The sequence below is a fragment of the Cajanus cajan genome, chromosome 4, assembly GCF_000230855.2.
Source record: "Cajanus cajan strain Asha chromosome 4, NIPB_CcT2T_4, whole genome shotgun sequence".
In the NCBI taxonomy this organism is placed as follows: Eukaryota; Viridiplantae; Streptophyta; class Magnoliopsida; order Fabales; family Fabaceae; genus Cajanus; species Cajanus cajan.
Window position 1 is genome coordinate 72,199,978 of NC_138520.1, and position 14,859 is coordinate 72,214,836.

Consider the following 14,859-nt stretch of genomic DNA (forward strand, 5'->3'; position numbering starts at 1 on the left):
TATCATATTCATACATAAACTTATTCACGCTCGGCGTAGCCTGAGCTCGCCCAGCCTAATCCCAGCCTGAGAGTCCCAAGACTCATCCACGCCTAGCGCATTCAACCTGCGCCCGGCCTAAATTCCAATAACAGAGTTCACAAACTCTCATCCACACCAACAAATCCAGCCACATGCAAACACAAAATACAATGCATAGACTCCATACAACTTAAATAAACCTAGAATCAACATGCACCCATCTGATGCATCAAATTCACTAGAACCCCCATTTTTCCAAGACTTTGAACAATTAGCGAATTCTCCGATCCAGCCATGGATCCTCAACTTTCATGCATCAATTGAGTTTCTAAACTCACATGCAACTTAAATAACAAACATTCTAGCTTCCCTTACCTGAAGATTGGCTCAGATAGCCAAAGACTGAACAAAAGTATAATTTCCCCTCGAGGCTCAACTCGGAACTTCAGTCCTCCCAAAACAAGCTTTCTAATCTGAATTTCAAGAAAAGTCAGAAGGAGTTAGTGATCTAGAGGAGAAAAGGAGTCAAACAGAGAAATTTGGGAGAGAAAGGAGCTCACTGACCCAGAGACCTTCTCTCTAAAACTTCTCTCTAAAAACTCCAAAACTCCTGAAGGCCCCCAACCCCCTATTTATAGACTTTCGGATTGGCCCAGAACGGCCCGTACCGAATTCGGAACGGCCCGTTCCGAACTCCCAAATCACGCACAAAATTAACGCCCAGAACGGCCGGTTCTGAAATCAGAACGGCCCGTTCCGGAACTCATCCGGAACGACCCGCTCTCCCTCCGGAACGGCCCGTTCTCCCTCCAGAACGGCCCGTTCTCCCTCCAGAACGGTCCGTTCTCCTTCCCAGAACGGCCCGTTCTCAACTACAATATGTAGTTCAATTCAGTAGCTTGGAACGGCCCGTTCCAATTTGGGAACGGCCCGTTCTGGGCTACTGAATCAGCCTCTTTTTTTTTTTTTTTTTTTTTTTTTTTAACAATGTTACAATACTCCCCAACAAATAGGAATTTTCGTCCCCAAAAATAGGTCTACCTGAAGAGAGGAATGGATACTGTTCCTTGAATTGACTCTCCACCTCCCAGGTAACCTCACCAGTAGCTGCATCCCAAACAATTCTCACCAAGCTGATGGATTTGCCACAAAGTTTCTTCAACTTGTGATCAACCACAGCTACCGGTCTCTTCTCATAGGTCAAGTTCTCTCTAACTTGCACCTCATCCATCTCTACCACTTGACTCAGATCTGGGATTTACTTCCTCAACTATAAAATGTGAAACACATGCTCTCCCTCATCAAATTCTAGAGGTCTCCTCCTCTTATCGGCATAGGACTTTCATCAACTCTGGGTAGCCCTCAACCTTTGCTGAATTTATCTCACCATCTCAGTAGTCTGAAGAACTAACTCTGGACCAACCACTACTGACTCACCCTCTTGATACCAACATAATGGAGTCATACACCTCCTGCCATATAAAGCCTCAAAAAGTGTCATGCCAATAATCAAGTGATAACTGTTATTATAAATAAACTTTACCAATGGTAACACCTCTTCCCAGCTACCCAGATGATCCAACACATAAGCTCTCAAGAGATCCTCCATTGATTGAATTGTCCTCTCCGACTGACCATCTATCTGTGGATGATAAACAGAGCTCAACCTCAACCTTGTTCCCAAAGCCTGATGCAGAGTCTGCCCACCGGGAAGTAAACCTTGGATCTCTGTTAGAGATAATACTGTAAGACACTCCATGCAACCGTACTATCTCTCTGATATACAACTGTGCAAGCCTCTCCAAGGACCACCTCTTGATAGGAAGAAAGTGCGCACACTTTAACAACCTATCAACAATCACTCAGATAGAGTCACTGTTCCTAGCTATCCTAGGCAACTCAACCACAAAGTCCTTAGTGACACTATCACACTTCCACTTGAGAATCTCCATCAGCATTAAGCTCAAAGCACTAAGCTCAAAAACAGCTGCCCTCTTAATACCAAGCAATCCCAAAATCCTCAACAATTCTAGATCATGTAATTGCTTAGTTCCCACCTGTCTTAAGAAATCATTAGTTATGGTGATCATACCACAACTAATGTGATCTTGGACAACCTCCACTTCTAGTCTCAAATCTCTAAACTACTCAATCAGCTCCAAGTCCTTAATCAACATAATCGACACATGAATGAATTTCCTACTCAATACATTTGCTACCACACTCGCCTTTCCAGGATATACATCAACTTTGAAATCAAAATCCTTTAGGAATTCCATCCACCTCCTCTGCCTCATATTCAAACTCCTTTTTATCCTTAAATACATTGAATCTCGCATCATACAGATAGTGCCTCCACGACTTCAAGGCAACCACCATAGCTGTGCAAGCTCCAAATCATGAGTAGGATAATTCCTCTCATGAGTCTTATGTTGCCTCGAAGCATACACTACTATTCTTCCTTCCTGTATCAACACACAGCCCAACCCCTGGTGAAAAGCATCACAACACACATCAAAATACTTACCAGTATTAGGTAACACCAAAACTGGAGAAGTATTCAATCACTCCTTCAATTCCTGAAAACTCTGCTCACAAGCGTCCATCCAAACTAAAAGCTGATCTTTCCAAGTCAGTTAAGTCAAAGGCATTACTATTCGAGAGAAACTCTTCATGAATCTCTGATAGTTACCCATTAACCCAACAAAACTCCTAATCCCCGTAACAGTCCTCTGACGCTCCCACTGGATCACAGCCCCCCACCTTGGCTGGATCTCCTGTAATCCCCTCTATCGATATCACATGCCCCAAATCTCACCTCAGACAGTCAAAACTCACCCTTGGACAGCTTGGCATACAACTACCTCTCTCTCAGTACCTGTAAAACCAACCTCAAATGCTTATAGTGATCCTCCAAAGATTTAGAATACACCAATATATCATCAAAACATCGAAGCTCCCCTCAGTGGATCCATCAACTCATCAATTCTCAAAAGCGGATACCTATTCCTTATCGTCAATTTATTCAGTTACCGATTGCCGATAATCACACAAACGGGCCCCACCATCTTTCTCTACTAACAGTACCAAGGCACCCCAAGGAGAAACATTGGACCTCACTACTATTTCTCCAACAAATCCTCGATCTGTTTCTTCAACTTTACCAACTTAGCTTGAACCATCCTATAAGAAGCCACTGATATCGATCTTGCACCCAATACCAGGTCAATGCTAAATACAACATCACGCATAGGTAACAATCCCGACAAATCATCTGGGAACACCTCAGGAAACTCACTGACAATCTCAATCCCAGTGATGGCCCTCTCCATCTCAATCATTCAAAACGACAAACAGCATGAAGCACTCAGCTCCATCTTTCATCAACTACTCAGCCTGACCCGCTGACAACAACACCTCATCCTCCAACTGAGGAAATACCAATCTTCTCCGAGCACAATCTATAAGGATGTGATGGACAGATAACCAATCCATCCCTAAGATTATGTTAATATCTATCATGAGCAACCCAATCAGGTTCACTCAGAACCTCCTACCAAAACACCTCTATTAGGAATCTCACACACATCTCCAATGTCATCAAAGAAATTGAAGCCAGAGTAGATACATACAAAACAACGTGCCCTGCAAACACCAACAACCCAATCTCCCCACACAATCAACAAAAATAAATGAATGTGTGGCACCAGAATCGAACAAAAATAAAACATCCTCACCTGTTGCCTTCCCTATCCCCTTCACCAAGTCTGATGAAGTGGAAGCCTCTGCACCTGATAATGTAAACACTCTCCCCGCAGTTGTAGGTCTAGGTGGCCTCGGGGCACTCCCAGATGAAGTCGGCGGTGTTTGACAATCTCTAGAGATGTGGCCTGGCCTACCACATCTGAAGCAAACATTCCCCGGATGAGAACAATCTCTAACCATATGTGCTCTTCCACATCTGTAGTACCGCACCGACTGTGCTCCGCCCTGAGCAGTAACAGGTTGAGGTCCTCTACTAACAGCTCCTCTCTGAGACTATACCGATCTGTCATAGGGTCCCCTCTACTGGCCTCCCCTCCTGAACTCTAGCAGCCTTACCACTGCTACTACCACCCTCCAAACTCTCAACAGTCTTTGCCTTCTCAACCAAGGCAGGAAACTCCACTATGGACATAGGGACTATGACCCTCTTCAGCTCGTGCCTCAACCCCTCTGCAAACTTTCTACATCTCCAAGCCTCAGATATGGCCTGAGAGTAGAAACGAGTTAAATGCTCAAACCTCATAGCATAATCTAGAACAGACAGGCTCTCTTAATGCAATCCCTATCAACAGGTACACTCCTGTTCTCTAACATTTGTTTGGTGTCTCTCCACCAGTACTCAGCCTCGCCTGCCAGTATACATATTGCATAGGCCAACTTCCTTTCCTCAGAAGATCTCAAAACACTGAAGATCTTCTCCATCTCACACAACCACTAATATGCCACATCAAGATCTGAATCCCCCTTGAACTGAAGAAGCTAACATCTCCTAAACTCTGCCTGAGAGACCACCGGTCTAGCTGCCTCAACCGCAGCTCTACCCACCTCCATCTAAGCAAAGTAAGCACTTTACTATTGCATCACTATGGCCATCATCTCCATAGTTCTAGCGATATGATCAAATTGAGACCTCACCATACTAAAAGAATTCAAACATTCTTTTACTAACACTTTACCACTACAACTCACCAAAATTAACACATATCAAAGATATGACACAACAGAAACATAGAAGGATCACTCCCCACAGAGCATCCTAACAGACTCGACCGGCTCTGATACCATAAAAGTGTAACGACCCGCCATGGTCTCTACACTTAGTGGAATCGCACTACTACTAGTGAACTAAGGAAAATATTAAATTGGATAACTCATACATACAGGTATAGATAAGAATAAAAATAACCAAATTCTTTAAATACAAAATAAAATGCCATATATGTACAGTCATCCCAAAAATAATATTTCCTAGTGCCGGTCAAACAGACAAAAATCGCTACCCAAAATGGTAACCCTAACACGAGGATCAAACTCCCCGTCTCGCAGCGGTCACCTCGACTCCAAGCTAGCCCTGATCTGCTCCCATACCAAGTATGATCATCGCAGTTCCACCACATGGAAACAGAAGGGTAAGCTAGAATTCACAAATGAATCATAATAATCTATATTACACAATCGTATTCATAGAGTCACACCATACACTCTATCTAATACTACTCATGCATAAAATACAATCCACCAATCATGAAGTCAAACACCACACTTCATCATATTAATAATCATACAATAAATGCATCTCATGACAGATATCAATGCATATCAATCATCTAATGCGTCGTCACGCATACACCTAGGAGATCTCCACAACAATAGAGCTGTATAAGTGACATTCCATCCTACCGAAACCACCCCAACCGTTTTCACGCCCAATGCGCCCGCTCGGTCACAGCTAAACAGGATATATAATCCTCCCTCGGGTTTACTCGGATGATGTCACTTACACAATTGGAAGTCCAGATCCACCGTCAGGTATAGCACAGCTGGGTACGGGCTTACCACGACCTTGGCATGCATTAACCAAGTCAATTGTGGAGTTCGCCCACCGACTATCCGCAAGGATCCACGCACCTTCCCGAGTACTTGGTTAAGGGAATAACCCTCGACCTCATACCCCGCTCCAACACTAGCTAAGGACTTAGAGGAGACTCACCCAACCCAGTGGCCTATCTGAGCACCACTCTCCCAAATCCAGTGGCCTCCCAGAGCACCACTCTCATATATCAGTGGTCTATCCAAGCACCACTCTCAAGAGACTCTATGTGAGCTCTTCCAGTTCGAAAATATTTTTCTTCTCCTCAAGTCCTAGGCTAGACTCATGCCATAGGCATCACATGCAATCATGCATCATACATCATAATGGTCTGCCCACCATCATGATCAACAATCATACACTTGTCATAAGACATCACATGTAATAATGCATCATACATCATAATGGTCTGCCCACCATTATGATCAACAATCATACTCATATGAACATATACGCATGTCATATCATATTCATACATAAACTTATTCACGCTCGGCGTAGCCTGAGCTCGCCCAGCCTAATCCCAGCCTGAGAGTCCCAAGACTCATCCACGCCTAGCGCATTCAACCTGCGCCCGGCCTAAATTCCAATAACAGAGTTCACAAACTCTCATCCACACCAACAAATCCAGCCACATGCAAACACAAAATACAATGCATAGACTCCATACAACTTAAATAAACCTAGAATCAACATGCACCCATCTGATGCATCAAATTCACTAGAACCCCCATTTTTCCAAGACTTTGAACAATTAGCGAATTCTCCGATCCAGCCATGGATCCTCAACTTTCATGCATCAATTGAGTTTCTAAACTCACATGCAACTTAAATAACAAACATTCTAGCTTCCCTTACCTGAAGATTGGCTCAGATAGCCAAAGACTGAACAAAAGTATAATTTCCCCTCGAGGCTCAACTCGGAACTTCAGTCCTCCCAAAACAAGCTTTCTAATCTGAATTTCAAGAAAAGTCAGAAGGAGTTAGTGATCTAGAGGAGAAAAAGAGTCAAACAGAGAAATTTGGGAGAGAAAGGAGCTCACTGACCCAGAGACCTTCTCTCTAAAACTTCTCTCTAAAAACTCCAAAACTCCTGAAGGCCCCCAACCCCCTATTTATAGACTTTCGGATTGGCCCAGAACGGCCCGTACCGAATTCGGAACGGCCCGTTCCGAACTCCCAAATCACGCACAAAATTAACGCCCAGAACGGCCGGTTCTGAAATCAGAACGGCCCGTTCCGGAACTCATCCGGAACGGCCCGCTCTCCCTCCGGAACGGCCCGTTCTCCCTCCGGAACGGCCCGTTCTCCCTCCAGAACGGCCCGTTCTCCCTCCAGAACGGTCCGTTCTCCTTCCCAGAACGGCCCGTTCTCAACTACAATATGTAGTTCAATTCAGTAGTTTGGAACGGCCCGTTCCAATTTGGGAACGGCCCGTTCTGGGCTACTGAATCAGCCTCTTCTTTTGTTTTTTTTTTTTTTTTAACAATGTTACAAAAATAGCAACATGCAACAACAACTAGGATCAATAACCAAAATTCACCTTTATGAACTCAAAACACCAAAGCTTAACAAATAGCAATCCCCACCTCAGAATCATTCATACAATCATGCATTCAACACATTCAAGGCACGTGCAACTTATCAATCTATCAAAAGATCAAGGTTTTAGCTTTTCTTACCTTAGATTCGAAGTGAACTAAGAAGGAAGAAGAAGAAAGAAGCCTCTCCAAGTTATCACCGAAGCTCTGCATCAACACAACCTTGATTCTTAGCTTCCCAAACTTTGAATCAACAATCCAACAATGATCCATATGCACTCGAGGAGCCTAAAAAGAAGAAGAGGGAATCAAAATCTGAGAGCTTCTCTCTCTAGTATCTCTCTAATATTTCTTAAGAATTATAAAACCCAATTCTTAAAAGAAAACTTATATACTTTTCCCCTTAAGGTTAAATTGAACCTTTACTCAAAGAAATATTCTATAACACCTAAAAACTCTTCAGGAGTTTCTTAACTCCCAAAATTTCTCCACATCAAACTCAAAACACAACATATAATTATTGATAAAAACATAATAATTAACAAAACAAAATATAACGGTACAACGTCACTACAAAAGTTAATTGTAATATTTTATTATATATATATACACATATAATTAAATACACACAAATAAACACATATATGAGAGATCAAATTATACATGAGTAACTTGCACAAATTATAAATATTGCGTTTGACTAATTTTTTCTTCTAATTTTGTGAAAACTAAACAATATTAAAATTAAAAAATAATTAAATTATTCATATTTTTTATGTGTATTTTTTAAGTATATATTTCATCAATTTTGATACATATAAATGATACATCAAATAAGTATTATTAAATTTAGAGTTACAAAACATTATTTTAATATTGAATAATTAATCAAACTATCATCAGCTAGCAACCCATAATTATATAAGCAACATAGCCTATACCAAAAACTTCTATTGTTTTCAAAAGAATATAAAAGAGCTACAAAAATCAAATAGTTACTCATTCGTAATTTGAGTTTCCTAATAATATATATCAAGATTAGCCTTCGTAAAAACACAAACGATTAGCAATAGGCTTATAAACTTTATATCATATCTCTACTCTCAACGAATTTGTTTACAAAGATTAGAGACCATTATTAATTATTTCAATGAATTCATACAATTCTGCCCCCATTTTCATGAACATAATGATGTGCATATTTCTCATTCGATGAATATCCTCATTACCCCACACCTCTCCATGGTTTTAACAAATGCTTGTCAAGTCCACACAACTTCCTCAAATTATCGTATATATTAAAAAGAGACGCACATTGACACACACAATATTATATTATGTAGGAGACACAAGAAACAACATAACACAGCTTATCTCCTCTTCACATGCTGAATGTCACATAAGTCAATGCTGCATGCGTCGCGACAAAGAAATCAAACTATATATCAAATGAATAATTGAACAACGTAGATTTCATATCCACTTAGCCCAAAAGCAAAACAAGATCCACAACAAAAACAAATCAGCTACTATTATTATAAAACTAATAATGTTTAATTAATGTTATAATCGTATCTATCCAACTCAAGTGTATTAATCCCCAACGCACTTAAATAATCAAAATGAAAATCCCTTTCAAAATGGAAGAGTTCGTGATAATTAATATCGAATCAAACAGCTGTTGGGATTACGAGACCATGCATTGAGATTTGGAAAGAGCAGGTTGGAATATTGCGATGTACTAATATTACAACAATATAAATTATTTTAAAGACATAAAATATATTTATATGAAAAAATTATGGGTGAACTAGAAGTACTTATAACCATACTTTTCTATCTTGTCTGATTTTAATTAGCTAACTCTTTATTTCATGAAAAAAAAATGATCTTCAAAAAATTAATTTTTTTCATAATGTTATTCAAAGAAAGAAATCGCGTGCTATTTTAAATTTTCGGATTTTCCAATGCTGTCCAGAATCTAAATTCATCTCTCGTACTAACAGTATGTCACAATTTTGTACATAAAATGTATATATGTCAGAACTTGAAGGTTGAGTAGTTTTATAATATTAGAAGTTTAGGACTGCATGACTCACAAGCACTTGAAAAAAAATATTATATACTTGCGTGTACACCTATAAAAGGAAAAAGTAAGTTTATATTGGTAACCAGTTAAAGACATTTTTATATCTTTAAATACTTTTTTATTAAATAAATTTATCACGAAACTTATAGTTAGATTAAAAATTATTCTCATATGAATTATATTTATGAAAATTTGAATTTAATTTAAAATATTTTATATTCTATATTATGCATCTAAATTAATATAATATATACTTTTTAAAATATATATATAAGAAATATGTATTATTTAATAGATCAAATTGTTCAAAATAGGTCTTATCAGGCTTAATTTATTTAATAAACTTAATAATTGATTTGAAAATTCTTATTAAATAGATTAAATTTTATATGATTTAAAAGTTATTTGATGATTCATCGATTAACTTAATAGTGTATATTTTAAAAATTATTAGAAAAAACATGCGTGCTTCACGTTTTCAATCTCAGGAGTGAATGGGTACATGGTTGATAGGGATATTGGGACCCATGATGCATCCTTCAATATTCACTAATAATAATTCAGTTGCCTATTACTATAAAATATATTAATGAATGAAGCAACAGTTAGACCTCAAAAGGAGATACAGGCTTTAACTTCAATAGTTACATAACTAAACGAATTATACATTAATTGAAAAGTAGTGAATTCACTATTTTTAACAAACTTTTAATCAAATACTTATTACAAGTGAAAAAATAAAAAGAATTAAGAAAGTAAATAAATCATTTTTTAGTTAAAATTAACTCATACTTTGATTTTTGGAGATATTAAATTAATTGAATTTCTAAAAAAATAAAATTTACTAGTTAATTAATTTTAATTATGATAACAAAAAATTTAATCAAGTACTTAGATGTGAAAAATAAAATAAATTAGGTAAATAATTAAATCAAACTTTTTCAGTGAAAATGAACTCATATTTTAATTTCTGTAGATATTAAATGAATTGAATTTCTAAAATAAATAAAATTTTATAACTAAATTAATTTTAACTTACAAGAAAAGTTCAATTTATTTTATTTTTTGTCTCATGAAAGTATTTATTTATTTATTTTTTGAAAATAATCTCTTATAATGTTGACTCGAAAAAGTAGGGAAAATAGTATTTAGTCCTATAAATTTTATCAAATTCGTAAATGTAGCATCACCATCTCATAATTTTATTGTTTGATTTGATAGTTGTTGTAGAGAGTTTTGGACTTGAGAGACCCTGAGAATATGTTGATCTATGGAGGGTTCGACTATAGATAAGCAGGATCAACTTAGAAAATGTATAAAAGGGAATTTTTCAAAAAGGAAGCCATAACTCAAAATTATGAAAAACCTTAGAGAGAAGTTAGAAGGAGAAATTCCGTCTTCCTTATGCTTTCTTCCTACTTCATTTTCACCTAGAACATTCCTTTCTCCATTCCTTAGTTGAATTTAGTAAAAGTGGTGAAGAAATCTGAGCTTCAGAGTTTGAACTTCAAGTTGTGGTATACGAAGTCGCTCTTCCTCTTGCATATTGGTTCTCCAAGAGGTAAAAGAAGTTGTGATTTTGAATTTGGGTGTGCATTTTTGTGGTTGTGATGATTAAAATCAGTTGGCTGAAGGTGTTGAGTGATTCAATAATGAAGTTAAGAGGGTTTTGTGACCTTGAAGAGAAGTATGAGAAATTAAATTGATTCTTGTTTAATAGTTTTTGCATGTTGTTTTGATGACTGAATCATGTTGTATATGTTGTGAATATGTTGTTTGTATCATTGCATGTTGTTGGGGTTGGTGATTTTTAGGTGATTTGGGCAAAATCAATTTTTGTAGAAGTGCGAAAATTGATATCATGTTAAGCTTACCTTCAAGGTATTGGGCGTGGTTCCAAAGAGAGGTTGTTGTCTCACTCTCGTTAGGTGCAGGATTGGTGGCATCATATGTGAAGAGAGACTCATCTCAGGTTGGATTCACGTTGGACATAGGTTGAATGACATCGAACATGAGATGAGAGACTGGCCTCTATTTGGGATCACGTTGGGTGTTGGTTGAGTGGCACTGAACGCTCAAGTAGAGAGCTCTTTGCTTGATGGGGATCGGACATGGGTGTCGTCATGCTAGGTGTAAGATTGAGGGGCACTCTTTGCCTCAATCACGTTAGGCACAAATGGTGAGACAGCGGGCGTGGGCGAGATAGGGAGATCCCTCCCTCAATGGCGTCAAGTGCCTAATGAGTGACATTGGACGTGAATTGTGTGATGAGCTGTTATTTAATGTTGTTTTAAAAGTTGATTGATGGTGAATGGGTGGTATGATGTAAAGTTGATTGCTTAAGTTGATTTATGTTGTTCTATGAAGTTGCTTACGTTGTAGAGATATATTATGTTATTTTAAGCTAATGTGTTGTAAAGTTGAAAGTTGAACGTTGTATATGTTGTATGTTGTTAAAGTTGATAAGTTGAATGTGGAAAGATGATAAAGTTGTTAAGTTGATAAGTTATAGATATGTGGGTTAGATACATGTCTTAATTATAATATATAGAGACTAAAAGAGAGTTAAGATGTTTTCAAACTTAATATCCAATTGTACGGATCTACATTGTGTTGAACTCTTTAGTAAACAAGATGGCTTCTGCACGAGTATGTTATTTTCAATTGTCTCTTCTAAGTTTTATGTGGTATCTGTGTGTGGACAAGATCGAGTCACATATATAAAGCGACCAATCGAGTAAAGTATCAAGTTGAAAACTTAGTCTTTAACCTAATATCAGAGGGTTATGGTATTTAAAGGATAGTCGGTGGACTAATCACATAGGTAGCTTAGTGTTACAGACTAATGTCATGGTAAACTTATATCCAAATTGTTCTATCTTGACATAGTACCATATTTCCTTATTTTAGTGGTGAAACTTGAGAAATCAATCTAGCTTATACTAGTCGTTGTTTATGACCTTAGTGTTAGCCGTTGTTTCTAGTATTATACCAGCCTTTGTGATTTAGTAGGGTCAAACTATTTAAATTGTTTACCCTGTAGGAGATCTCTGTAGTTGATATGTGTGATGCTGCATTAGATGTGATATATATGTTGATATGTTTAACATGTTGTGAGATGTTAAGTTGTTGTAGTGATGTGTTGTTTTGTTGTAAGTTGTAATATATTTGATATGATAATGTTGTTTATAAGTTGTTATGTTGAATTCTTTTCACAAGTTTACCCTCTATTTTCCTTGCGGTTAGGACTACGACGATCATACTTGATATGAGAGAAAGACAAAATTAGTAGGATGGCTTGCACAGTTGGAGGATAATCATGCTAGAGGTGACTAGTTTTATTATTGTTAATTATTCCTATGTAGTTGAATTTTGTGTAGACATTGACCAACATTTAGGAAGAATGGTGTTAAGCATGAGATGTCAAATAAAAAATTTGTTGTTTTATTAACTAAATGTTGAATATATGTTAGTAGATTTGATTGCTCACATGATATAAGTTGTTGTATGATTATTATATTTTATACATTGATCTAAGATGATGTATATGGATGTTTTAAACCTTTGAAAGTTGTAAGTTGTTAAATGATGAAATATAATAGAGTTGTATGTTGTGAAGTGTTGAGGTGATTGTGTTGAGAATGTTTAAAGCATGTAATTGAGTTGTGTTGAATTAACTTAAGACTAAAGGAAGAAGTTGTTTTAAAAGTTGAATATCTCATTGTGAAGATATGGTGTTGTGGTGCTCTACAAACCTAATTGTTGAAAATCCTTCTTGAGAAATTGACTATTGAAATAGAGTTTTGAGTCTCCTTTATGACCTTAGTTGATATTGTATGACGGTCAGGTCAAGTCATACGTGTATAAGGCGACCAATGTAGATTTGTATAAGAGCAAGGTCAATCTATATGTGCACAAAGTGACCAAATCAAGGTATGAGGTTGGGGGCCGAAATTCCTAACTAAGTACTAGAAGCGACACAATATTTGGAGGGTAGTTGATGGGTTAATCCCATATTAGATTTAGTTATGCATGCTAAGGTCCTGGTAGGCCCACACCAAGCTATCTTACCTTAACAATAATACTAAACTTTTCTAGTTTAAGTGATGAAATCCGAAAAACCATGTTATGTTGTAGATTTTTATCCAACTTTGTTGTTGATTTAACAAGTCCAAAAATATCACATTGTTAAGTTGGTTTGGTAGAGTCAAGCCACTTAAACTACTCACCTATCTTGTAAGAGATCTCTTAGTTGAATGTGTGACGACACATATAATTGTTATGTTGTGCATGTGATGTGATGATATGTTGTGTTGTTCACATGCTATGTTGAGATGTTGATCAGTTGCATAGTTGTTTTATAAGTTGAACATGTTGTCATGTTGTTAAGTTGTAAAATTGTGTTGATCTATGTTGTATTTTAAGTTGACATGTTGTAAATTGAAGTGTGGTTGTTGGTATGTTAAAGTTAAAATTTGGAGGTATAGTTCTATTTTTTTTATCTCTATACTTGTTATGTTATTTTCAGTAAGCTTACCATTGTATATTTTCTTGTGATTGAATTACGATGATCATACTTGATATGTGAGCATGATAAATCAGAGGAAAAGTACTATTTAGAGCCATGTTGGAAGATGGCTAAGTTATTTGGATGCTACACTTTAGTAACTATTTTGTAGTGTTACTTGACTGACAACCTAATATTTTGTTTTTAATAATGAATTATTGTATATATATGTTTGTATAATTATAATTGTAGTCTCATTGATGAATTTATTTTATTATCTCAATTGTTGATAAAATTTTTAAAGTAGATATTATCACACATATATCAAAGTATTGCTTGTATGTTAACTCTGAAAAATTAAATTTATGTTTTTCACTATTATAATTATTGAATTATAAAGTATAAGAACCTGCTATGTTGTAACAATAACAAATATTAATTGAATCATAATAATAACATATAATAAAATATTAATAAATAAATTATTCTTATTAAGTATGAAATATAAATAATTCGTACATAAATAAGTAGAAAAATATATTTTAATAATCACTTGATGTAGAAAGATTTGAGGAAGGTGAGAGGGGGACTAGCCATGTTATATCCAATAATCCAAATCTACTCCACCAACCTTTTAATAATATAGATAGATCTGCAGGGCTATAGTTAATGAATGAGTCGTTAAAATAAAGACTCTCAAAATAGTAGAGTCTGTTTATTGTTATTCTTTATTAATTCTTTATAATTTTTATTATATATTTAAGTAAAACTATAAGTTTATTGCTATTCCCTTTTTATTTATTTTAATTAAAAACATATAATTTATTATATTTTTTCTTTATTGTTTTCTTCTTCTTTCTAACTCTCTTTTCCCCCGACACGTACGTACACCTAAAAAAATGCGATATACATTTTAAGATTTTCAAATTTTATATTTTATTATATATATACAATTTATCAAAATATCAATAGTTAACATTTTAATTAATATATGTGTATATATTTTTTTCAATATAAATGGCAGTTGGCCAAAAGCAATATAGCATTTATCTTGGTAATTTGTTTT